Here is a 25696-nt window from a genome sequence, read left to right as displayed (position 1 = left end):
GAAGCTGGCCTAGGTCACACGGCCTGTAACGGGTAGATCTGGTAACTGAGCTTAGAGTGACCTTACACTAGAAGCCATGGCCCCACTCTACCATCACGTTGCCAGTTGTGGCACAATAATGTGCTCAGAACACTTTCTAGAGTCCTACAGAAGGTGGTAGAGGAAATTGTAGAGTAGGTTGGAGGTGATGGTGGAAGAGGCAGTGATGGTGGTGATAGTGGTGGTAGTGGTGGTGGAGGTGGAGCAGGTGGAGGAGGTAGATGTGGTAATGGTGGAGGTAAAGGTAGAGGGGCTGGAGGTAGAGGGGCTGGAGGTGGTGGCGATGCCTCGAGGTGATGGCGGTGGTGGAGGCAGAGACAGTGGAAGTAGAGATGATAATGGAAGTGGAAGTGGTGGTGGAAGTGATGGAGGTGATAGTGATGGTGGACATAGAGGTGGTGATGGAAATGGAAGTGTGGGTGGAAGCGGTGAGGGTAGAGGAGGTGGATGTGGTCATGGTGGAAGGAGAGGTGGAGATGGAAGTGGAGGTGGTGGTAGAGGTGGCGGTGATAGAGGCAGTGGAGGTGATGGTGGTGGAGGTGGGAGTAGAGGTGGTGATGAAGTGGAGGTAGTAGAGTTGACGGTGATGGTAGAGGAGGCTCGTGCTCAGTCTCTAAGTCCTCTCTCTGGCCTCGGAGCCCCTGGCGAGGGGGTTGACATTACTCCAGGGGGAAGGCAGGAGCGAGGGGAAGGCTGGTGGAAGGAAAGGAGAGCAGGAGGGAGGGTGAATTTTGAGCCAGCCTGCTTACATCTCGGGTAGGATAGGGCTGGCATTCAGCACTGGTGATCACCCTGGCTGGGGAACACGTGCCTACCTGAGGGTTCAGGCTTCACCGTGCTTCTCATCTGCCGCTGGCCTCCTACTCCTAAAAGTCCATCCTGGACTGACAGACCAAGCTAGGGCGGGGAAGGGCTATAGGCCGGCACCTCCCTGAGCCCAGCTAACCCGAGGGTCACCACAGAAGTTCTCATGCTGTGCTAGCTGTGGTCTTTCAAGAAGCAGAGGCCAAGGTGGGATTATTATGCAAGGATTTTATTAGAAGAAGCACCTGTGGGAGAAAATGGGGAGGGAGCCGGAGAAGTCTGAAGAGCTGTCAGACCACAGTGCAAGTCTGACCCTGAGTGAAGGAGAGAGGGAAGGAAGGTTGTGTGGAAACGTCTAGACTGCCATGCAGCCTAAGGAAGGCTTGGCAAGGTCATCAGGGAGTCCTCAAGCCAGAGTCGACCACCAGAGGAGGCCCGTGTCTCCCAGGAAGGGGTCTGACTTAGCACCCCTGCCAGCTCAGTCTTCGGCTGGAACAGCCCACGGCCTCGGTGCCAGCGCGGCGATGGATTTCAGAGGGCAGAGCCAGGGCCCACGTCAAGGATGCCCTTGCGGTCGGGGCCTGAAGGTGCATTTTCACAGCTGCCACACTATCCTTGTTGCTCACCTCTCCCCCAGCTTTCAGGAGGCTCTGAGTGAGCAAAACCTCACTGTGACAGTTCACCTTCTGTGCTGATGGAGAACTTTGGCTCCTGGCCTGGCCAGTACTCACAGAGCCGAGGCTGTGCTTGCTTCCTTGCAAAGCCGGCTCAGGCGAGTGGCTTGTTTGGGGTTTGCTTTCTACTTCAGTGCAGAGCGGAGCGGCCTTTTGCAGGGCTCGAACTAGCCCAGCTCCACGGAAGCCTCGCTGCCCAGTGCGCTGTTAGAGATGCTCGTACGAAACAAACCTCTAGCAAGGAGATTTCCTACTGTCTTACAAGGGCAAGGACAGACCGCCACCTTCACTTTGATTTCAGTCCCAACTCCTTCTACCTTGTCACTGGCCTGATGGGCACGTCCAATGCTTTTTCTCTAGTCTGACTCCTTTCCACATCTTTATTCTCACTCGGGTACCTGCCTCTTCCGAACTATCTCCAGAGCACTGAGAGAGAGAGGATGAGAGAGACAGACAGACAGACACACACCTACAGAGAGAGAGAGGGGGAGAGACAGAGACAGAGAGACAGACAGAAAGATAGAAAGACAGAGAGTCTCACACGCACACACACAGATTGAGAGAGAGTGACAGTACGGCAGAGAGAGAGCTCTGAAGAGAAAGAGTATGCCTATGTGAGCGGTGAGTCTTATGTGAGCTGTAAGAGCGTGTCTTAGTGTGCAAAAGAAGGTGGCGTCAGAGGCGGGTGGGGGAGAGCAGAGAAAGTGTGCATCGTCGGTCGTGGTGGGAGAGCAAATGTTTTCCGCACTCCCCTAGAGGGAAGCTACGTCTCAGGAGAAGAGGAAGGCAACGTGGGAAGATCAGCGGGGGACCTAGCTCAGGGTGTACTAAGTTAGGTGCGTTTGTGGTTAGTGTGCACCCACCTCAAGCCTGGGCCTGGGCAGCAGGCCCAGACTTACCAGAAGGCCCGCAGTCCTAAGGCCTCCCAGTCTACAAACCTCATACACGCTTTGCCTTTTGCTCTGGGGCCTGCCAAGTACAGAGGCCCTTGCAGCATCCTCCCAGTAATTGCAGTGACTCCCCTACATCCTTCATTAGCCCTACAGGCTGGTCGCACTGGGCGACTCCATCCCTGTTGAACATGTCCTCTACTTCCTCCTCTTTGTGATTTTCCTCACACTGTTTCTCCAACTTGGAATGTCTTCTCCAGCCCACTCCACCCCATCCATCCTTCCAGGTGGCAAATCTGAATGCCGCCTCTTCCAGGAAGTCCTCCTAAACTCCCCCAAGGTTAATGAATCACTCTCCTCTCTTCTCTCCAGGAGCAATTTGCTTGTATCTGATTTAGCTCTTCATTATTCTGCTGCATGCATTCACTTTTTCTGATTATTCAAGCATGCTTATGGGGACAATTCAGCCAAAAACAGAAAAGCGTCAACAAACAGCCAAAGGGGAAAACCACCTCTGCTTCCCTCTCCCAGAAGCAACTGCGGTTCAGATTTTGTCACATTGTGTACACTAAAGCAGAGCATTCATGGTGTTACAATTTTTGCTGCAACCATCATAGTTCAGAAAACTCAAGAGGAGGAAAGTCTCATGTATTTACCCACATTTTTACTCTTTCCGTTGTCCCTTTTCTTTCCTAACGTCCCAATATTCTTTATTTTGTCATTTCTTTTCTATTTAGAGACCTTCCTTTAGCCATTCCTTTAAGGTAGGTCTTCTGGTGACAAATTCTCTTACTACTCCCTCACAAAGATATGTAGTCTGGAATTAGACGTCCGGATTGACAGTTCTTGAAAAACGACGTGTCACTTCCTTCTTCCCTCCACAGTTTCTCATGAGAAATTTGCTGTCATTCAAATTATTTTCCCCATAATGAGGGTATTATTCTATTTCACTCCATTCAAGATTTTTCCTTTGTCTCTATTTTTTAGGACTATGATGTGGCTTGGCGTATATTTATTTGAATTTATCCTGTTTGGGATTCACTTAGCTTCTTGAATCTGTCGGTTTGAGTCTTTTGACAAATTTGGAAAATTTTCAGTCATTATTTCTTTGAGTACTTTCTCAGATCGACACTTTTTTCTCTCCTACTGGGGCTTTAATGACATGAATCTTTAATGATCTTTCATTATAATGATCTTTCATTATAGTCCCACAGGTCCCGGAGGCTCTGTTCGTTTTTCTTCAGTCAATTTTCTCTGTTGTTCAGATTGAGTAAACTCTATTCTTCTGTCTTCCAGTTCACTCTTGAGTCCATCCAGAGAGACATTTATTGCACCTATTACATTTTTTCAGATCTAAAATTTCATTTCGTTCTCTTTTATATCTTCTATTTCTTTGCTAAGATTTTTATGATTTTCTTTCTTTCGGGCATGTTTGTAATTGAGCGTCAAGGCATTTCTGTGACAGCTGCTTGGAAATTCACGTCACATAATGCCAGCGTCTGACTTGTCTCAGTGTTGGTGTCTGTTGATTGTCTTTTCTCATTCAAGTTGTGATTCTCCTGTTTCTTAGTGTGACAAGTGATTTGGATTGTATCCGGGATGGTTCAGGTGTCACGTCTGACGCTCCGGGTTTTGTTTCAATCTTCTGCTGCCGTATGTGACACCACACGGCGGGGGAAGGGGCGTGCTGCCTTGTCATCGCCAGGTGGGGTTGGAAGCCCAGGTTTTCCACTCAATCTCCTTTGACACCGGGTGTGGGGGATGAGGAAGGGACACCTTGTACCTACTGGGCGGGAGTGGGAGTTCAGGTTCTCCATTAGGCCTCCAACGACACCTCCCTGGCTGAAAAGGGGAGGGTTGCCTCCTTCTGCTCCCCAGGTGGCCTCCGTGACACGATGAGTGGAGGACTCCTTAGTACTTGGGGGAATGAAGGTTCCAGCTCCCTACTTGGCCTTCTCTCATACCACCCTGAAGGGGAGGTGGTGTGCCTTATAGCCTGGAGAGGGTAGAGGGACAGGCGTTCTGCCCAGCCTCTGCTGATGGCAGGAGGCAAGGGTCACAGTTTTCTGTGATGTTTGGTGGGAGTAGAACAGCTATTTCCTAAAGGTTTTCTGTCTTGCTAGGCTTTCCCTTTCTTGGTCCTTTGGCCATAGAGAGCAGGCTTTCACTGGGGCTTTTCTTTTTCTTCTTTTGGTGGGGAAGACTGGCCCTGAGCTAAAATCTGCTACCAATCTTCCTCTTTTTGCTTGAGGAAGATTGTCACTGAGCTAACATCTGTGCCTATATTCCTCTACTTTGTATGTGGGTCACCGCCACAGCATGACTTGACAAGTGGTGTGTATGTCCATGCCCAGGACAAGAACTTGCGAAGTCCAGGTCACTGAACTGCAGCATGTGAACTTAACCACTATGCTGCCAGACCAGCCTTATTGGGGCTTTTTAAAAATCTGCTCTCGTTGATGTTTCTGGGTTGCTGGCTTCTTCAACTCTGTGTCCGGCATCGATGAGGCAAAAAGAAAACCCAGGGATTCACTGCCGCGTTGTTCCCCAGGTCCCCCAGTCCCTAGCTGAGCTGCTTCTCCTCTCCACCTTTCAGAGTCTACTTATATTTGTTTTATACGTAATGTTCAGGGTTTTTTGCTGTATTTAGCGAGAGGAATAGGGAAAAGTATATCTACTCCGTCATGTCCCAGCTGTAATTTCTCTCTTAATCCTCATAACAACCTCGTGAGGCAGGTACTAATGTTATGTCCATTTTACAGATGAGGCAACTGAGGCCCAAGGAGGTCACACAGATACCAAGTGGTAGAGCCAGGCTAGAACCCAAGGCTCTTAACTCCTGGTGCAGAATTTATTCTATGACACGAGGCACGCCTCCATATGTTCCATATGTTCTTGATCCCCAGTACAACTCTGGCAGGACAGAGCCAGAGGCGCTCAGCTTGTCACCATATAGCTGAAAGGAGAGTTAAGAGCTAGTGGGCTTGGTATCAAAGAATGGGCCAAGAGGGGCCAGCAGGTGTGGAGTTTCAAATCAGAGGCGGTTTGTCCCAGACATGGTTTCTGGTACCATATGGAGTAAGCCACGGCTCTGCGCTCCCATGCCTTCCCAGGGTGGGGAATGGGACTTTCTCTCACGTCCACCTTTGTGGCCAGTGTGGCTCCTGTTTGGACTTCTCAGCAAGGGTGATGGTTCACAAGCCAGAAGGACCGGGATGGGCAGGCCATGAGAGCATCAGGCTGAGAGCCAAGCCAAAGGCCTACAGGGCTTTCCGAGGACCAGACGTGGGGCAGCATTCTTGGGCTCTTCTCTGGCTCCTTGGGCACTGGTGGGCAGGGGGAAATGGGCAGGGCTCAGCTGTAACTCTCACTGCCTCTTTGCGGTCCACATCTCATCTCATTAGAAACTCAACTTCTGTTACTCTTATTCGCCTCAGCTTACAGGGAGGCCCTTGAGGCCCGGAGAGACGCAGTGACTTCCTAAAAGCTCCGCAGCTCCTAAATGCTTGCGCATCCGGCTCCCCTGTGACTGAGAAGCCCCCTGGGTGGGGGTGCTTGACCTGATTCAGTTGAGTCCCCAGCATCTAGTTCAGTGCCTGGCATGGAAGCGAGGGAGAAATTATTTTCTGTCTCCCTCCTCCCCTGGCTCACTTGTGGATGGGGTCCAGGTGGGGGCTGGCACCCACCAGGCAATCCCAGCTCTCACTCATGTGCAGAAAGCCAGGTGCGAGTAGAAGGCAAAGATGAGGGAGCAACCCACCAGAACCAGACCATCTGACCTCGGGGCTTGTTGGCTCCCGGCCTCCCACTGCAGAGAGAACAGGGGATGGATGGCCCAAGGCTTGGGATTAGCCAAAAGGGACACGGTGGCATAGCAGTGGGGCCCATGGGCAATGAGGGGGCCTTTTGCTGCTTTCTCCCCGGTGTTTAGGAAATATTTCCTGTGGATGGGCCCTTAGCAGCCCCCTTCACACCTTACCGGATGCTCTTTGAGGGGGACCAAGCTGGTGACTTCATGCTAATTACAAGGCTTCAGTTACAGGGCCTCAGAGAGCGGCTGAGCAGATGTATCTCATGTCACATCTTTTTGGACCACGCAGAGCTTGTATATGTGCTGCTAAATAGGAATATTGCTATTGGATAAGATTCGTAATAAACTGCTGCTTAGTCTGAGAAGGATGCTGCTCAGGAGACTGGGGGAAGAGGATTCATCTGGGTCCTCCACAGTGAGGCTGCTGGTAGCATCTAATAACCCCAGCAATTTATTGTGCATGGCCACACACATGCGTGTGTGTGCACACATGAAGCGATTCTTTCCGGTTGTTCTTCTCCGTGAGCAGGCAGGAGGGGAGCTATTTGGCAGCATTGTAGAGTGACTGGTGATGGGGCCCGTGGTGGCTTTGCTATGGGGAGGTGGCAGCACTAAGGGAAGGAGCTGTCTCACTGAGTGCCCACCGAGGCTTGCCTTGAGTGAGCCATGCCCCGGCAGGGTTCTGCCTACTGACCAAAGCCTGCTCCCCTGGCCTGAAGCCCCGGGGAGGACACAGCCCTGGTTGTCTCCTCGTGCTCCAGCTACCAGGAGCAGGGTTGTGGAAACAGGGCCTGGGAGCCGCTGTGCTCTGGTGGCTGGCCAGGCTGACAGGGCAGCATGGGAGACTGAGGCTGTCCTCACAGCCTACTCCCCCGAGGCTCTGGGCTTGGCCCCGGGCGGTGGGGATACACGGGCCAGGCCCGTAGGCTAGTATGTTCAGGGAGCCCGTGTCGGGGGAAGCCGGCCCTGTGATAACAGCAGGACCCTATGCCCAGGTCTGCTTCACCTCCACGTCCGCTGTTTGTCTTTCCAGTGAAGCTTCCCTATGACCTGGGAGGGGCCCCAAAGACACTATATGTGACCAAATCCAGAGCTATTATTAGCTGAAGGCTGAGACACTTTTCAGTCTGGCGGCAAATGCCGTGCTTAGCAAGAAGAAATTCTTCTCGTGAGCCGAGTCAGCTTTCTGTTTCCCCGTTCTCAGAGAGCAGCAAGGATTTCTGTCTGCCCGGGCCTGCGGAGGCCGCGGAGCTCGCAGTTCCTCACTGGACTTTTCATAGGTCACCCTTCGACCTGGCGCGTTCTGTTAATGTTCAGTTAAGTCACCATTCACGAAGCGCATACCGCACGCCAGAGCCTGCATACAAAGACACGGTCCTCTAGAACCTTCACAACCAACTTGCCAGGGCGTATGAGCTTCCTGTAACAAATTACCACAAACGTGGGGGCTTTAAAACAACAGAAATTTATTCTCTCACCGTCTGGAGGCCAGAAGTCCAAAATTAGTGTCACTGGGCTAAATCAAGGTGTCAACCTGGTCACGGTCCCTCCCGGGGAGAAATCTGTTCCTCCCCCTTCCAGCTTCTGGTGGCTCCAGGCATTCCCTGGCTTGTGGCCGCATCGTCCCATCTCTGCCTGCGGGACACATCGCCTTGTCTTCTGTGCATGTCAAATTTCCCTCTTATAAGGACACTCGTGATTACATTTACGGCCCATCTGGATAATCCAGGATCATTTTCTCATCACAAGATCCTTAAATTAATGGTATTTTTGGCCACATAAAGGAACGCTCACAGGTTCCGGGGATTAGGGCTAGGTATCTTTGGGCCACATTTTTCCACCTGCCACACGGGGCCTATTGTTGCCAGTTCTCCAGGGGAAGAGGCGGGGAATGGCTCCCAGGCGGAGGCAGGATGGAGCCGTGAGCACTTGGGCATTGCTGGAGTGGAGGCACCCAAGTCAGGACAAGGGTGCAGGGAGAGAGTGCCCTGCTCTGGTGCTAGGGTCCGTGTCGGCTTCCTGTCTGTGCCTCACACCGAGGAGCCCAGCCCAGGACCTGACCCAGAACCAGAGTTCAGACAAGCTTGGAGGGAGTCATGGGATGGAGGACGGATGGAAGGATGGGTGGGTAGAGCAAAGGATGAGTGGACAGATGGACAAATGGGGGGTGATGGGACCCACTGACCTGCCTTAGCCCCTCATCCTATCTGTCTGCATTTCCCCACAATCAGGATCGCTGCATTTCTCCCTGGAGTGTTTTCTCTCCCAGCCAAGGTCACTGTCCCCCTTCATCCGATGTTTCTCATTTGCTCTGCTTGTTGGTTCTGATTCAGAGCTGAAATGCCTTTAGAAGCACAATCAACAGTCTTTTCAGCTCCACTCACCAGCCCAGTGAAGATGGAGATCAGATGCCAGCTGGGCGGCCTCCCTCCTTTCTCCCCACAGCCCAGGACCAGCTTCACGGGCACTCCTCTCCCCTTCCAGGCAAGGCGTCTGTGTTTTTTTCCTGCAGAGAAGGCTGGATTCCTGGCGGGAAGACGTCTCCGAGTCTCTCTTGAATTTCCCTCCAGTGTGGCTGCTGTCCTGGCTGGAGCTGAATTCAGGCTTTTCTTCCCCAGAAGAGCATGTCCCAGTCTCCACGGAGCCCTTACCACCTCTATTGAAATCCGAGCTCAATGACAACACTGTCGTTGGAAGAAAGTCTCTCTCTTTCTCAGATGCTCCATTCTGCTTAGACTCCTCCCCAACTTGGTCAAATGAGCCGTGGGAATTTGTCACTCCTGCTAGCAGAATTCACTTCTAAAGTGATTTCTGTGTTCCGAGAGCCTCACGCTCCTGACAGCCACATCCTTCAGCCACACATAGGTAACCATGGCTGATTCGTTACACCTCTGGTGTCTGAGCTCGAGCCCCTGCGTGACTTTGGAAGGCAGAGCACGTTTCTGGAGCAGCCCCCACTAGGAGCCTGTGCCTTATTTTTAAGCTGCATCTATAAAGAATAGCTATCTTGGTGTGGATGTAGAAGAAAGAACATGGCTCTAGAGTCACACAGATAGGCGCTTGGCTCTCTGCTACCTCCATGCTAGCTGTGTGACTTTAGGCAAGCCACATAACCTCTCTGAGCCTCTACATTCCTTATCTGAAAATGGGTGTGTAATTAACCTCAGAGGTTTATTGTGCGAACTGAATGAGTTAATAACTATCAGGGAAGGTAGGGCCCTCCCCTGTCCTCCCTGGTGGAAGGTAATGTGGTTGTGGCTAGAACTTGAACTTCAGCTCTTCGAAATGAGCCAGGAGGGTGAGCGCCCCAGGGCTGGGCCCACCAGGGAGAGCTTTGGCGCAGGCTCAACACGGGGAGGGGGATGGGAGGGAAGGACAGATGTATTCACAAGTTGGGGCTGGGGCCAGGAGCAAATGGGCTTCGGGGAGGGCTGAGAGGGAGAAGGGCCCTGAGGGCACCTGCTTCCCTGCAGCGTGGACTGCGGAGTTGTGTGCAGGGCCCACTCACTCCCTCTTAGAACTCGGAAGCCCTCCAAGACCACATAGGCACTGCATTGGTCAGGATTCTCCAGAACAGAGCCGACAGGAAACTACCTGTCTATGTACCTATCTATCTGTCTGTCTTAGGAAATTGGCTCACATGATTGTGAGGGCTGGCAAGTCTGAATTTATAGGGCAGGCCAGCAGGCTGGGCGCTTGGGTAAGAGTTGATATTACAGTCTTGGGACTAAAGGCCAGAAACTCAGGCTGGGTTTCTATGACGCAGTCTTGAGGCCCAATTTGTTTCTCTTCATGAAACCTCCAGGTTTGCTCTTAAGACTTCAACTGATTAGATGAGGCCCACCCACATGGTGGAGGATGATCTGCTTTACTCAAAGTCAATTGATTTAAGTGTTAATCACATCTAAAAAATACCTTCACAGCAACGTTTAGTCTGGTGTTTGACCAAACATCTGGGCACCATGGCCTAGCCAAGTTGACACATGTAATTAACCATTGCAGGCATCTTGACTTTGGGCCACTGCCCAATGTCTCTAACTGCTGACAATCCTTAGTCAGGGCTGGCTTTGTGATCAGAGAAGCAAATCTCAGGAGCTCAGGTGCTGCTCCTGAGAAGTAAGATTGTGACAGTGTCTTTGGTGGCCTTCAAGTCACGTCATCACAAGGTGGGCAGAAGCTGGAAGCTGAATTCCTGTTCGCACTGTACTCCCCATCTTCCCGGGCATGCTCTCCTTAAACGGTGGTGTGGGGCACAGGGAAGGTAGGCAAGGGGGCTGGGTGTTTAGGCTCTCCATATTTCCCCCTGGCAACCCCCTTTTGCCCCTTAACCTGATAGATACTTTGCAACACCTCTCAATCCCCTGCCCTTGGTGACTCATGTTGGAGTCATCCGTCCCCTTCGATGCAGCTCTTTACTGTAAACTGTCAGTGTTTCAGTCACATGATATGGCATGTGGCTCCAAATTTGTCAGCCTTAGGTCCCAGACCTAGGAGGTGAAGGGCTCCTTGCAGGTCAAGAGGCCAACTGACATCCAGAGTCTCAGAGTTTTCAAAACTTTCTTGGCAATTCACTGCCTCCTACCCGGCCCAGACACACACAAACGCACACTCACACTTAAGAGGCCTCACCAAATGCTATAGAGAATGTCTTGAGGCCTTCAGAGCACGTGGGCTTGGATTCTGTGACAGGCGCAGCGAGGTTCCAGCTGAAGGGGACCTTGCACTGGGCCAGGTCTGAAGTGGGCCACAGGGGACTTTTGTCTTAATATGCTAGGGCGTGGCTGAGTGTCGGATGCAGAGAGGGGGTTCTGGGTGTTTTTTCATTGACTTTTGAGAGCTGAGAACAAGTGGATCCTGTGAAAACATTTGCGTCAATACGGGAAGGCTGTAGAAACAACCAAGAAAGGCCCAAATGGTGGTATGGTAGGCCAAAAAACGTCCCCGTAAAGATATCCACGTCATGATCCCTGGAACCTGTGAGTAGTACCTTACATGGAAAAAAAGAACTTTGCAGAAGACATTAAGAATCATGAGATGAGAGTCAGATGGCCAACAGGCACATGAAAAGATGTTCAACATTGCTAATTATTAGGGAAACGCAAATCAAAACTACAATGAGATATCACCTCACACCTGTCAGAATGACTGTAATTGACAAGAAACAACAAGTGTCGGAGAGGATGTGGAGAAAACGGCACCCTGATCCACTGCTCGTGGGAGTGCCAACTGGTGGAGCCACTGTGGAAAACACTATGGAGATTTCTCAAAAAGCTAAAAATAGAAATACCATATTATCCAGCTATCCCACTACTGAGTATTTATCCAAAAAGCATGAAGTCAACAATTCTAAAAGATATACTCACCCTTATGTTCATCGCAGCATTATTCACAATAGCCAAGATGTGGAAGCAACCCAAGTGCCCATCAATGGAAGAATGAATAAAGATCATGTGGTGTATATACACAATGGAATACTATTCAGCCATAAAAAAGAGGAAATTGTGCCATTTGTGACAATGTGGATGGACCTTGAGGGTATTATGCTAAGTGAAATAAGCCAGACAGAGAAAGACAAATACCGTAGGATTTCATTCATATGTGGAAGATAAACAAACACATGAATAAGGAGAACGGATTGGTGGTTACCAGAGGAGGAGGGGGTGAGGGGAGTGCAAAAGGGGTAAAGGGGCACATGTGTATGGTGATAGATAAAAAACTAGACTATTGGTGGTGAACACGATGCTGTCTGTACAGAAACTGAAATATAATAATGTGCACCTGAAAAATGCACAATGGTATAAACCAGTATGACCTCAACAAAACTAAAAAAAAAAGAGAATCATGAGATGAGAGATTACCCTGGATTATCAGGTGGGCCCTAAATGCAATTACAAATGTTCTTACTTGAGAAAGGCAGAGGGAGATTTGCTACAGACACCCAGACGCGAAGGCAAAGTGAAGATGGTGGTGCAGATGGGAGTGATGGGGCCACAGTCCAAGGCGCACCAGCAGCCAGCAGAAGCCGGAGGGGCAAGGCCCAGAATCTCCCCAGAGTTTCTGAAGGGATCGGGACCTGGCCAACACCTTGATTTCAGCCCCCTGATCCTGATTTTGGACTTCCGGCCTCCAGAATTGTGAGAGAATAAGTGTGTGTTGTTTGAATCCCCCCGGTCTGTGGTACTGTCACAAGAGCCCTAGGACGCAGCACAGGCAGGCTGAGGGGAGCGTCTCTCTCTGGGAAAAGGAGGGAGGACCGGGACTCGGCCATGCTGGAAGAGTTCAGGACAATCGTCTGCATCAGGCTGCTCGATGATGGCGACACTGAGGCCCGGGGAAGGGAAGGGTTTCATGGAGGGTCCACGATGAGGTGTTGGCCGGCTGAGACCAATCCCAGTCTTCCGGCTCCTGGGACGGGCGGGGGTGTAGCCTGCCCACTTGTTCTTCCAGAGGGATTTGGCTTTCCACCTTCTCCTGATCTCGTGCTTCCCTCTCCTCTGAATCGCCCTAAGCCTCTGGCTTCCCCACTATCAGGCACTTTATAGCCTTGATCCTCCCGGGTCTCTTGGTCCTCCTGGTTGGGCCTCCAGCTTCCCGTGGGCGGGGCTTTCTCCTTCATTCAGTCTCCAGACTTCTGTCTGACTCCAGGTTGCTCGGCTCCCCTGCCCCCAGACATTTGTCTTCTAGCTGGCTGTTGCTTTCTCACAGGCAATCTCCCACTTGGCACAAGAACGCACTTAAATAACATCGGCATTAACACCAAATATACAAAACATGGCTCCTGTCTACAGCTTCAAGGGGTGTGCGCTCCTCAGCCAGCCAATGCTGAGGCCAGCCCCCTATTTTGAAAGCTGTAGTCTTTCTAGTACTGCCCAGCCTGAAAACCAAGGGAGCTGACCGGCAGGCTGGCTGGCTGGCTGGCACTCTCTGCCCCCTCACCACATGGAAGCCTAGCCACATGCCACATGCCAGGCAGCGGGCAGTCAGCAGACAGGGGCCACTGGGGGTCCCGAGCCAGCCCCCTTAGCACACCGCTTCACCGGCACCACGGTCTGGCCGCCTGGTCCCAGCACTGCCCCCTGGGCAGCCACCACACCAGCACTGTGCCAACCAGCCTTTCCATATTTATCCCCAGGAAGAGATGGAAAGGGTACGACTGCTCATTTAAAAATAAATGCCATTTCCTAAGAAAGATACCAACTGTCCTGTCAAGGATCGGCATCCTGCCTCTCGATTTAACGAGTAAATCTCTGGAAAAACAAAGCCCAGGCTCTGAACAACGAAGGCGACCTTCACCTTGTCCTCATGTGCAAACTGACTCTCACCAACCCACTTTGAAATCTTCAGCTGAGACGCCTAAATATTCAAACGACATGCTGTCACCTGACCCCCAGTGTCCTTGAGGAGGCCTCTGCAGGTGACAGAGCAGCCGTCAGGGAGACCTACTCATTGCTCCAGAGAGGCCAGGTTGGTCTCCTGAGGTGTTGCTTTCCACATTTTAAAGCACCAAATTATGATTAAACCCCGTGCTCACCTTGGCCTTGAAAGTGACTCACGGCATAGCAGACATTTCACCTTTTGGTAGCTCTGCTGCCATCAAGGGCTTGCTTCCCTGCGGGGAGTGCCGGTCTGCTTCGGGGTCCTTCCACAGCAGTTCTGGCCCCAGAGGCCTCATGGTACAAGCCTGGGCCCTCAGTTCCAGGCCAGCCCTCTGGAGAGCTGAGGCCATTGCTCATGATCCCTATGCCCACCTCAGATGCTGCGGGCTCATGTCCACTTCCCATCTGGGGCCTGACCCCCAGAACACTGTGATTTTACCCAGGCCTCTTACAGCCATTCGGAGTGAGCTGAGTCATCGAGGGACAGAAGGGTAGCAGGATTCTCACCTCCTTCATTCTGGGGACTCCACCTCTTTTAATGCACACCACAGCTTGTCTGGCTGCCAGTTTCCCTGTGGCCCAGGCTCACTGCCGTTGCCAAATTCTGGGGTACTTGGCTGAGGGTCTGTCGATTCCAGGTCTCACTTCTCCCTATAGCTCTGTTCGGTTTGGCCCAGACCCCTGGGGGCCCTTAGGGCTGGGGCTGGATACATTGGCTGCCCCTCTCACCCCAGCATCACCCATATTCGACACTCACGTTTTCTCTCCCCTCCTCTGGAGTAAGGTCCCGCTCCCCTAAACAATTCTGAGAGTCCCAAAGCCACAGTGCACACCTGCCAAGTGCGAACTCTGAAGGGATGCAGTGCCCCTGTTTGAAGAATGAATACATTCCAGCAAGGTTGCCTGCAAAGCGCATCTCTGCAGAGCAGTGTTCATTCTTTCGTTGATCGCTGCCATGTTTTTTCGATTGGAAAAAAGAAACTTTCTAGTTGTATGAGCTATAGGCTTTTTGGTCAGGATTGGGTTAAGGTGGGGTCTTGTCCCAGGGGATCTTCTGCTAGGATCAGGGCCAGATTTGTGTCCCCTTGGCACGACCTTCCCACATTTTATTAGTTTCCTGGGGCTGCTGTAACAAAGTACCACAAACTGCGTGGCTTAGAACAATAGAACTTTCTTCCCTCGGGGCTCTGGAGGCCAGAGATCTGAAATCCAGGTGTCGGCAGGGCCGCGTTCCCTCTGGAGGCTCTAGAGGAAGATGCTTCCTCGCCTCTTGCAGCTTCTGGCGGCCCCAGGTGTTCCTTGGCTTGTGGCCACATCACTCCAGCTTCTGCCTCTGTCTTCACATGGCTGTCTTCCTTTGTGTGTCTGTTTTAGAAGGGTACCTGTGATTACAATTAGGGCCTATTCAGATAATCCAGGATACTCTCTTCATCTCAGAATTCTTAACTAAAATCACATCTTTCGCCATATAAGGCAATGTTTATAAATTCTGGTAATTAGTATATGGACACATTTTGGGGGCCACCATTCAACCCACTACACACCTCTACAATCCCCCAGTAACCCGAGGCCCTGGCCACCATGGTAGGAAAGCCCCACTTCCACTTTCCACGTTCCTAGCTTCCAGAATGGGCCTGCCACCTCCCCAACTGCTTTACAAACTGAGGCTATAGCATGACACTACCACAGGCTGCTTGGCACCTACCAGGCTGCTGGGTGGCTGGGCCGTGAGGAGATGTGGTGTGTGTCCAGGGCAGTCAATGAGGGGGATGCCTGTCTGAGGAAGGGAATGCACTGGTGACTGTCCATCTTTAAATGACGATCAGCTGAGAGCTGGAAGAAAACATGGGTTTATTAGCGGACATGTAAGCCTGAAAGTAAGAGAAAATGCACCACGGGGCCACAACGTGATACACCAGCAGAAGAGACAAGGCGCTCTGAGCGCTGCCCCAAAGACACTCTGGAGCTGGGGGCCGTGATACAGTCCTCGCGGCACGCGGAGTCATGCAGGGCTTCGGATGCGGAAGGCGTTGCACTTGGCCCACAGGGGCTGCCTGTTGTAGGGCTCTCCATCTCGTTATGTAGATGAGGAAGCTAGAGTCTGTGGTCTTGTCTCTCCTTCCCTTTCCAAGCCGGCTACCCTGAACCCTCGCTCGTGCTCCTCACCCTGGATCAGTAGAAGACCCTCCTGTCAGGTTGCCTGCTCCCTCCCCACCGCCAGCAGACCAAGGAAAACCTAGCCTATTTCTTTGCTCTAAGTCTCCAAGGTTCTTTGTTGTGAAAAGCGGTCCTTCCCAACCCTTTATACATTGTGGATCACCGAGAAAGTGATCATAGTTGTCCAGCAGATGAGCCTACTTAGACCTGGAGGGGTGGCTTGGGCACCGACCAGTCCAACTGGCCGTTGGCTGGCAAGGCCGTGTAGGTTGACCAGTTGACCATTGAGCCTGCCTGCAGCCATCAGGGTACCATGTTGGGAGGCGCTGGGTGAAGGATGAAATCTGGAAGCCTTGCAGGGGAACTGAAAGCCCTGTGAGGGTTCGCCCTGTCTGCCTCAGCCAATCAGTCTGACTTTCCGTAATTTGATACCTCAATCTTTCTTCTGGCCAGACTGGCAGTTCAGAGTCTTCTAGACAGTGCCATGTTTACCCCACCTCTGAGCCTTTGTGTCTGTTGTCCTCTCACGTGGGATGCCTTCTGCTCTAACAAGTCAAACTTTTTCCCAGTCTTTCTGGGAGCTGCCTTGTCCAGGAAACCTTTCCTGATTGCTTTTGAACCTGTTTTAGTTCATGTTGACCCTTTAACGCATTGCCCCTGCATGGTCATTTAGCTATCGCAGTTGTGGGGGTCGGTGTTGATTCTCCTGTAAACTCGAAGGGCAGAGACCAAGCCTTGTTCCTCGCTGCATCCCCTCCGGCCAGATCGAGGCCTGGAATGCAGCAGGTATTCAATAAGTGATGGCAAAATGGACTTGACTGAGGGATAGAGTGACCTTTCTCAAATCTAATCATTCCCAAGTTAGACACAGCTGCCCCTCTCGAAATGAGGATGAAGCTCGGGGTCGGGCCCTGCCTGGCTCCCAGCTGCTCCTTCCATCCAGGCCCCATTTCTGGGGCAGCTTGGCCGCAACCTGCAAGCTCAGCCTCAGGAACCTACAAGCCCCCATGGGGCCTCGAGCCATCCCTAAAGCCCAGATCAGCTCGTTGCATCTCAGCCCAGGCATTGGCACCCTGCCCGCTGCTGACTGGTCTCCAGATCCTGGTTTGCCGCCTGTAGGAACTGCCACTGGCCTCTGTTTACCTGCTTGTTGCAGTGGGCTCAGCCCGTTCCTACTCTGCTGGGCCTCCCTGGGGGCTGCTGCTGTCTTGTTGTGGGGCTGCTATGGACTGAATTATGCCCCCCCAAATTCTTCTGGTGAAGCTCTAACCCCCAATGTGATATTTGGAGATGGGGTCTTTGGGAGGTGATTGGGATTAGATGAGCTCACGGGATTAGGGTCCTTATAAGAAGAGACGCTGGAGAGCTTGCGCTCACTCTCGCTCTGCCGTGTGAGGACACGAGGAGAAGTTGGCTGTCCGTGCCAGGAAGAGCGCTCCCACCAGAACCTGACTCTTGATCTCAGACTTGCAGCCTCCAGAACGGTGAGAAATAGAGTTCTGTTATTTAAACCACCCAGTGCACAGTATTTTGTTACAGCAGCACGAAAGGCTTAAGACAGGGGCTGCCTGCTCCATGGCCCCACCCTCTCCCAGCCTGTGGTTGGCTGAATAGTACCCCCCTCCCTCAAAATGCCCATGTCCTAATCCCCGGAATCTGTGAAGACGACCTTGTATGGCAAAAGGAACTTTGCAGATACAGTGAAGTCAAGGATCCTGACACGGGAAGAGCAGCCTGGACTAACCAGCGGGTTTGATAGAATCACAAGGCTCCTTCTAAGAGAAAGAGGGAGGCAGGAAAGAAAGATTTGAAGACATTATGCCGTCGGTTTTGAAGAAGGAGGAAGGGGCCATGAGCCAAGGAATGTGGGCGGTTTCTAGAAGCTGAAAAAGGCAAGGAAATGGGTTCTTTTCTAGAGCCTCCAGAAGGAATCAGCCTCGCTGTCACCTTGATTTTGGACTTCTGCCCTCTAGAACTGTAAGAGAATAAATGCGCGTTGTTTTAAGCCATCAAGTTTGCGGTAATTTGTTACAGCAGCCACAGGAAACTAAGACACAGCCCCATGTCTGTCCTGCCCTCTGGCACTTGCCCCACCTGCCCCTTCCTCCTGAGACATTGTCAGACCCCGTCTCCTGCCCAGCACCAGCCTCAGCCTTGCCCCAAACTCTTCAGAACTGGTGCGGGGGAGTCTTCCAGTCCTGCCTCCGCCCTGTGATGCTGGCTTTCCTCTGTCCTGGAAATGCCAAAGGCCAGGGGGGCAGGCCTCAGCCACCAACCCCATCCCCCACTCTGCTAACAAGTCAAGGACCTAGGAGGAGAGAAATATCCTCTCAATAAGGGGCATAGGCCCAGGGGGAGACGGGAGCAGCACGCCCACAGGAGGATTTCTGGAAAATGGATGAAGACTGATGCTGATCAGTGCCAGTAGTTCCAGAGGGAAGACGAGCTGCTGCCACTTAGCAGGCAGCCCAAGGGTGCTCTCCACACGTCAGAGACTGCAGGGAGCTGCAGCTCATCCAGCCTGTGGCCATAAGTACTCACTGAGAAGGGGCAGCACAGGGTGTGGGTGGCATTGCCAGTTGTGGACCAGCCAATCAAGGGGAGAGGTGCCCACGACAGCCTGCCAGATGGAGTCCCTGGCACAGAGCCTCTCCAGGTCGCGCCTTCCTCGTGAAGACTCTCCCCATCCCGCCTTGGACCTGAGCTCACAGAGGCCAGGATCCAACTCATCTGGAAGGCGCTTCCACTTCTGATAGTGCTGAGTAAGCTCCTTTGAGACCAAGCCTCCCACAGACAACAACTCTAGACTCTGGACAAAACCAAAGCAAAGCCAGACACACCTGATGGCACTGGAAAGCTACCCAAAGCAGGAGGACTGGGAGGGAGTCAACAGTTGGAAGAAAGAAACAGCTCTGGTGAGTTCCCTGTTTGCACAACTTCCAGCTTGGAGGCAGCCCCACTCCGTACTTTACACGGTGCCTCACTCTGGGGAAACCCCCATAGTCTTTCTGGTCTGAGGAACGAGAGAATCCCACACGGGAGAGCCAGAGACGAGTCCCAGACCCTGCGGACAGACGCAGCCCAAATCTCTGGTTGACCCTGACCTTTGTATGCCTGGGGACCCCAGGTAGGATGTCTGGAAGGTCCTCTTTCTAGTGTACCTGACCCCCTCCTGGTGTTTAGTGAGCACCTGCTATGTGTCAGGCTCTGGGCCAGATGCCACAGTGCCCTAGCCTGGGTTTCCCCGGAAGCAGAGTGATCCCGGCGGGTGGAAGTGAGGGACTAGAGGGAGGGCCCAGGCAAGAGGCACTATTGTGTTGGTTGCTGTTACTTGTGACAGACTGCTCGACTCTACGTAAACCACGTCTCCTGGCTATGTGTTTGGGAGGAGAAAGGGGAAGAATGTTTCCACAGGCTGCCATCTCCCATCGCTCAAGGGCTTGCCCCACAGGGCCTTAACTCCCCCTCATTTCTGGGTTGCACATGAGTGGGTGCTAAGCAAGGTCCCACAGCATGCCGTGCCTCTGGGCCACCGGGGACACCCTGGGCAGGAGGCAGGAGGCAGGAGGCAGGAGGCTGGAGGTTCACAGTGTGGGCATGAGGTGAGACCCCTTACTTGCTGTGTGACTGCTATAGACTGAATGTTTGTGTCCTCCTGAATTCATATGTTGAAACCTAATCCTCAGTGTGAGGGTGTTAGGAGGTGGGGCCTTTGGGAATTGATGCCGTCGTGAGGGTGGAGCCCCCATGAATGGGATTAGTGCCCTTATACGAAGAGATGTGAGAGCTTGCTCCTTCTCACTGCTCTCTGCCATGTGAGGACAGCAAGAAGACGGCCACCTACAAGCCTGGAAGCGGGTTCTCACCAGAACCCGACCGCGCTGGCGCCGTGGTCTCAGACTTCCAGCCTCTACAACTGTGGAAAATAAAGGTCTGTTCTTGAAGCCACCCCGTCTGTGGTATTTTGTTGTAGCAGCCTGAGTGGAGTCAGACAGTGACCTTGAACATGCAGTGTCACCTCTTGGGCCTTGTTTTCTCATCTATGAGAAGTGGACAAGCAGCACTTGTTCTGCTTGCCTCCTAGGACTCATGAAGGTTTAACGACAACAGTGGCCAGCATTAATTGAACATTTCCTTGGTGTCAAGTCCAGGGCTAAGTGCTAAAGACAGTTGTGGTTGGGTTTTCCCAGGGTGCTATGAATAGGTAATATTGACCACAGAGATGACACTCTGGGCCAGTGACATGGCTGAGGCTGGCAGCTCAGAGAAGAGCCAGACCTGGTCTGCGTGGTGTGTTCCTCAAAGTCTAAGGAGGGAGACAGACCCAGGCCCTGCCACCAACAGCTCAGCTGGGTGTGTATCATGTTAGCCCTGGGCTCAGATGTTTCTGGAGCTGGGAGGATGACACTAATTGACCTGTGGAGGCTCTAAAGGAGGGCCAGGTGGAGCTGGGCTATGAAGAAAGAGCAGCATCTTCAGACACATGCGTCATTACCAGTAGAGGGACCAGCAAAGGCCCAGAGGCATGATGGAACTAAACTGCCCACAGAGGCTTGTGTGGTTGAGGGTAGCTGCCTGTGGGCTGAGGGTGGGAGCAGTGGAAGAGGAGGCTGGAGAAGCAGGTCGAGCCTTGCTGGCCACCATTCGGAAATTTGACTTGATCCTGAGGACAATGGAGGAGCCATGGAAAGGTTAAAGGCAGGGGCGTGCCAGGGTCAGATTCAGGGGTTCAGACGCCCACTGCAGTTGCAGGAATGGAAGCACATTGGAAGGAGTAAGTGTGGAAGCAGGAATTAGTTGGGAAGCCACAGCTGTTGTCTGGGCAGCTGATGGCGAAGACTTGACCAGGAGCCATGGCGTGGAGGTGCAGCCAAGCGGCCGGGTGAAGGTCTTCAGATTGGCACACGCGCTTGTGTTCTGAGTCATTCCTGCCCCGGAGCAGTTGCATTGTGAGCTCAGGGACTGGAGAGCTGCGGCATGTTCTCATGAGACGTCCCCTTTAAGAGGGCGTGGGGCTGGGGGCTCCCTTCCCAGTCCTCGAGCTAAGCCTGGGTTAGCACTTTGCTTAGAGACCTTGCTTCTCCGGGATTTCTAACTTCCTCGGCAAGTGTGGTTCCAAGGGGCCTGTCTTATAACATGTTGGTTTGCCTGAAAGCATCTTTTGAAAACAAACTCCATAAAATTATTTCTAAATTCCACATGGTTATCTGCATTAAAATTTGCATAAAAGAATATCTCTAACCGTTTTTTAATAAGAAAGCTTTGATTTTCAAAAAGAAAACTGGGTAATGATTTACACATAAAGTGGCCTTGTTTCCTTTGAGAGTCTAAAGATCCCAGGCCCAGACTCAGTATCTGTTTTGGACTCAATTTGGCCAGAACAAAGCAACCAGTCCCCGCTGGGCATGTGAACAGCATTCTCCCCAAAGATGCGCAGCTGGTGGTCAGAGGAGGCGTGTCAAGCACGCCCTGCACTGCCGGTTGGCCATTCTGCACCAGGCCAGGGCTGTGGCCTAAGGGGTTGGGAGTTTTTGCAAGCCTCGGGGTCATCATTTCAGAGAATGTCAGAGCTAGAACTGACCTTCGAGGCAATCCAGGCCAGGCTCCTAACTGTATGATGGGCACATTGGGGCCCAGAGAGGAGGTGGACTTGGCCGCAGTTTTGATGTGAGACAGTGGCAGAACGTGACCTGGAAGCCAGGCTCCTCCTTCCAGCCCAGGCTTGCTCTGCATCCTCGCTAGCCCCTGCCTCATTCCCCGAGGACCGTATCTGCTTGGTACGGAGGCACTGAGGGACCACTCAGAAGACTTCGTAGTACTCAGTCAGCATCCAAGGCAAATGGTCCGTATCTGTCTCAGCTTAAGCCCTGTCTGTCTGTGATGGCTGAAAGGAAAGGGCTAGGAGCAAGACGAGGCCAGTGAGGTGCGTAGGGTGAAAACTTTCTTTAGGCACCCACTCATAGGTGCTGACCCTACACTTGTACGACCCTGAGGTGAGGCCTTCTGAGATGTCTCACTGGCTTCACCCTAATCCCCAGCCCAGACCCAAGTTCCAGTGGCTTCCATGTTGGTCCCGAGGGTTCCTCTATCAGACCTGGGGCCTTCTGCTCCCACAGAAGCCTCTGGGTGCCTGAACTGCCCTCTCAAGGGCAGATCATTAAGAGTTGACAAAACACATTGACACCCGTGAACTCATGGGGTCCTACAGCCTTCTTTTAATGCAGGCAAGGCAGAGAATCTTAGCAACTTGTCTTAGATTGGGCAGCTGAGGCTCAGAGAGGGTGAGCAGTTTGTCGAAGGCCACACAGCCTATAGGTGGCAGAGCTGAAAGTGAACCCGGCCCTTCACTCTACCCCATTTCTTCATCCTCCCCCCCATTCCTCCCCAGATATGCTGTTTGCCCACAGCCACCAGGCAAAGCCTCTTGAGCTCAGGGCCTTCAGGTAAACTTAGGCCACTGTTCCTCCTACCTTGCAGGACCCACACTAGTGACAGATATTTTTAGTCAAACAAAAACAGTTATAAGGCTGAAATAATTGCCCTCATTTTGAATCTCAGAGTCTTTTCAGATAATATAATCTTGTGTGGCCCCAAAGAGGCTCCTGCCTGCTCTGCCGATTGGGATGGAAGCAGCCCAGGTAATTGCCTCTTCTGTGCAAGACCAATTTGTCCAGGGAAACAAGCATGGTTGATGTAATCAATTAAAATACTGAAAGCAGTGCAGAATATACAGGAAATGGAAAAGAAATTGAAGCCCTCTGCCCCGCCTCGCTTTCCCAATGCCTGAGTCCTGCCTAACCAGTTGACAATTTCTGTCCTCTTTGAGCCAGACTCCAATTTGTCTAAAGGAGGCTGAACTGACAAGACTCCTGAGGGAACAAAGCCCCAGCTCCCCAGCCAACTCAGGCTTCTTTGCGGGTCCTGGCCAAGCTGTGGGCGCAAGGGCTGCTCTGGACAAGGAGCTTCGAGGAACATGGGGCTTCTCCTGAGTCCGGCCCTGTGCTGGGCACGGGCTCACCTTGGGGGGGCATGAGCCACAGACCCACCGGGGTCTCTTCACAGCTGGGCGCTCAGGTCAGCAGTGGGTGCTTGAGAGGAGCTGGGTACCAGAACCCAACAGGAGCCCTGCTGGGAGGCCCTGCCACCAACTCTCAGGGGTCTGGGCTAGCTCTTGGGCTCTGTCTGGCCTTTGGATCTCTATTTGCCAGCCCTGTGCTCTTTCTGGCTGTTTCCTTGGCTCCTGAGGCTGGGGGAAGCTCGGGTAGCCTGGCTGGCCAGCATGCTAATGCCCCCTGGCATGGGGCCGACTCACTGGCTTGCAGTTTTGTGTTTTTGGCCTGGTGCCTGCAACTGTTACACAGGCCAGGCTAAGTGGTCCCAGGGTCCCTGCCTGCTGGAGCCCACTGTCTGTGGGGTGGCAGGTGCGTACACAGCACTGCAGGAAGCGAGGCCCCAGACTGCCCAGCTGAACATGCTCAGCGCTCCTCTATGCACCTGCCTTCTGGGTAGTCTGAGAGGTGGAGAGGACGAGCTGACAGAGAATGCAAGAAGCAAGATGCGGCTCTTCTTCTCTAATTTCTAGCCTTGACCCTCCAGCTAGGAGCCTTCTCTCATCTTTGTAGGTAGGTAGGCCCTTGCTCATCTATCAGAAGAGGAGCAACAAATGCCCACCCAGGCAGGAATACCACCTGGGGCTCAGAGGTCAGATTTTTGTTTCAGAGGGAACCCACCATACCCACCTAGGGAATTGCTGGTGACCCTCTTGAGGCCACGAAGTGACCTGAAGAAGTCTTGGCCATATCCTTCAGCAAGGAATGGCATCCAGAGATTGACAAGCTTGGCCAGGGGATAGATGGCCCCATCACTCTGGTAGGAGTGAGAAAAGCCTTAAAGCCACCTGGGAGTTTGGTCTTTTAATCTAGGAGGCCAAGGTTTCTAGAGATGGTCTGTCTCCCCAACTTACCTCTCAGCTTCTCCGGGGCATGGAGCGGGTCTGATTTCTGGCTAGGGTCTCAGAGAGTGTGTTCTGTCACTCCACCCCACCCAGATTTGGGGTATGTGGCCCATAATGCCTAGGAGGCTGAGATGGTAGAGGATTCCACTCCTCTTGGATCTCAGCAGTGATCTGGCCCTGGTGTGGCTTGTCCTTGAAGGAGTATTGGGCAGACAGACCATATGCCGGACATCTGCAGCTTCTGCACACTTTGGAGGCACTTCTACCTGTTGAAGGGAGCAGGTCCTCTCAATGACGAAGACCTTTAGGACAAAAATGACACATGGGATTCTGTTTGTGTTCCAACATTGACAGACTGAAGGTCCAGGCTCAGTGGGATGAACACCATGATTGATTAACAATGTCTGCCAGGCCAGTAGGAAGGGGTGATAGCTTGTGTTTAGGGTTCTTGCCATCCCTGGTCCAGGGGTTCACAGGGATGTGTGTGCGGCACATGTTGAGGAGGGAAAAGAGGGGAATGGTGCATGTTTTGCATAAAAATCTCCTTGCCTTTCTTAGGCAGGGTCCCCTTGGCCCCCAGTATCACTTCCCAAGCCATATTCATTCTGTGGTGGAGGCAAGTGGGAGACAGGTGTCTACCAGCAATCTCTTCATTTCCAAAAATGCCAGATGGGTCTGTGTTTTCATCACTATGGTAGCGGTGGCTCTGGGCCCCAAAGGCACAGTGACACCAGGCAAGAGGCCTGGCATTTTTCTACAGGGGAGAAAATCGAGTTACCACAATAAGATGCCTCTTCCTGTATCCCCCTGTGGCCTCTGTCTTCTGTAGCAACCGAAGTCAAGGTTATTTCTTAGAATTGAAAGAGAATCAATATCCCTTGAGAGAAATCATTGTTTTTCCCCATCGAAAGCCACTCAGTGGCTGCCACTGCTCGTCCCTAGCCTGGTGATTCTGCTGTGCTCAGTCAGGTTTGTGGCTTAGAAGGCCTCGAAGGCCCTGGACACCTTTAACTGACCAGCCTGGCCTGACTGTGTTGCATTCAACCAAGAGGGTATGCTGGCCTTGGGCCCGGGGGGGCGGGGGTACCCTGTGGGAGCAGGAGCAGTTGTCGAGACAAAAGGTAAAATGTTTCCTTCCTAGCCAAACTCTTGGCCTCCAGAGTCTCTTGAGGCTTGCCTGTTAAACAGAGTGGACCGAACATCCACTTTTGTCTCCGCTCCCTCCCCAAAGCCTGCTCAGATGCCGAAAAAGAAATAAAGACAGGCCTATACCCATGTGGCAACAAAGCGGGGAAAGGAGGCAGCTACAAGCAAGGGATGCATCTGGAAAGTGAATGGATGAGTGGCAGGTGAATTTGCAGAGCGAAGAGAGGGGAAGTGTGAATCTGTGAGTGTGCGTCAGCCGGGAAGAGGAAAAGCAGACTAGAAGACAGCAACTGGGAAGACTCAGGAATTGGAAGCAAGGGTCTCTTTAAAAGCGGGGCGCGAGGTAGGGCTGAGGCCAAGAGGACTGGTTCAGAATGCGTGTCGAGAGTAGTTAGCCCTCTAATCTCCTCCCTGAATCAGCGCATACCACCCTGGCAGAAGACAGGAGGCTGCCTTGCTGGCCAGGTGCCCAGCTGAGCACGCGGGTGAAGTAGCTTGGAAGCCTCTTTCCTGATGGTGAGAAGCCCCCAGCCTCCTTCCCTGCTTAGACTCCAGAATGCCAACAGCCAGCTTTATCCTTCTCCGGGCAAAAGATGGGAGGACACCATTGTGGGGGAACTGACCCGCCCGATTAGGGAAACACCAAATCCTGACTTACGTAAAAATGGTGATATGGTTATACTGGGAGCTTGGGATGGGGAAAGGGTAAACTACACAGGGATGATCCAAGGAAGAGAAATCCTTACTTTCCACAGTAGGAAGCCAAACGATTTTCTAAAATGGTAAAATCAAGAAACTGCAGTCTAAACATGTTATATAGAAATACAGAAGTATATACTAGACGC

The 25696-nt window shown here is 52.4% G+C and overlaps 1 long non-coding RNA gene across 3 annotated transcripts in view; it reads right to left on the bottom strand.

The window, feature by feature from the left end:
- LOC123282641 (uncharacterized) overlaps window positions 1-25696 on the bottom strand; it is a 91620-nt gene that overhangs the window by 33249 nt on the left and 32675 nt on the right. Inside the window, exons 3-4 of one of the 3 annotated variants that reach the window (XR_011499732.1) lie at window positions 15300-15427; window positions 696-14959 (exon numbers count right to left, since the gene is read on the bottom strand). This is a non-coding gene — a long non-coding RNA (uncharacterized lncRNA). Of the gene's footprint in view, window positions 1-695; window positions 14977-15299; window positions 15428-25696 lie in introns of those variants that run through there. The other 2 variants (XR_006522815.2, XR_011499733.1) reach the window with 2 other exon arrangements.

Source organism: Equus asinus, chromosome X, assembly GCF_041296235.1.
Source record: "Equus asinus isolate D_3611 breed Donkey chromosome X, EquAss-T2T_v2, whole genome shotgun sequence".
Lineage (NCBI taxonomy): Eukaryota > Metazoa > Chordata > Mammalia > Perissodactyla > Equidae > Equus > Equus asinus.
Note: the sequence above shows the minus strand (reverse complement) of the source record. Positions and strands in the feature narration are given on the sequence as shown.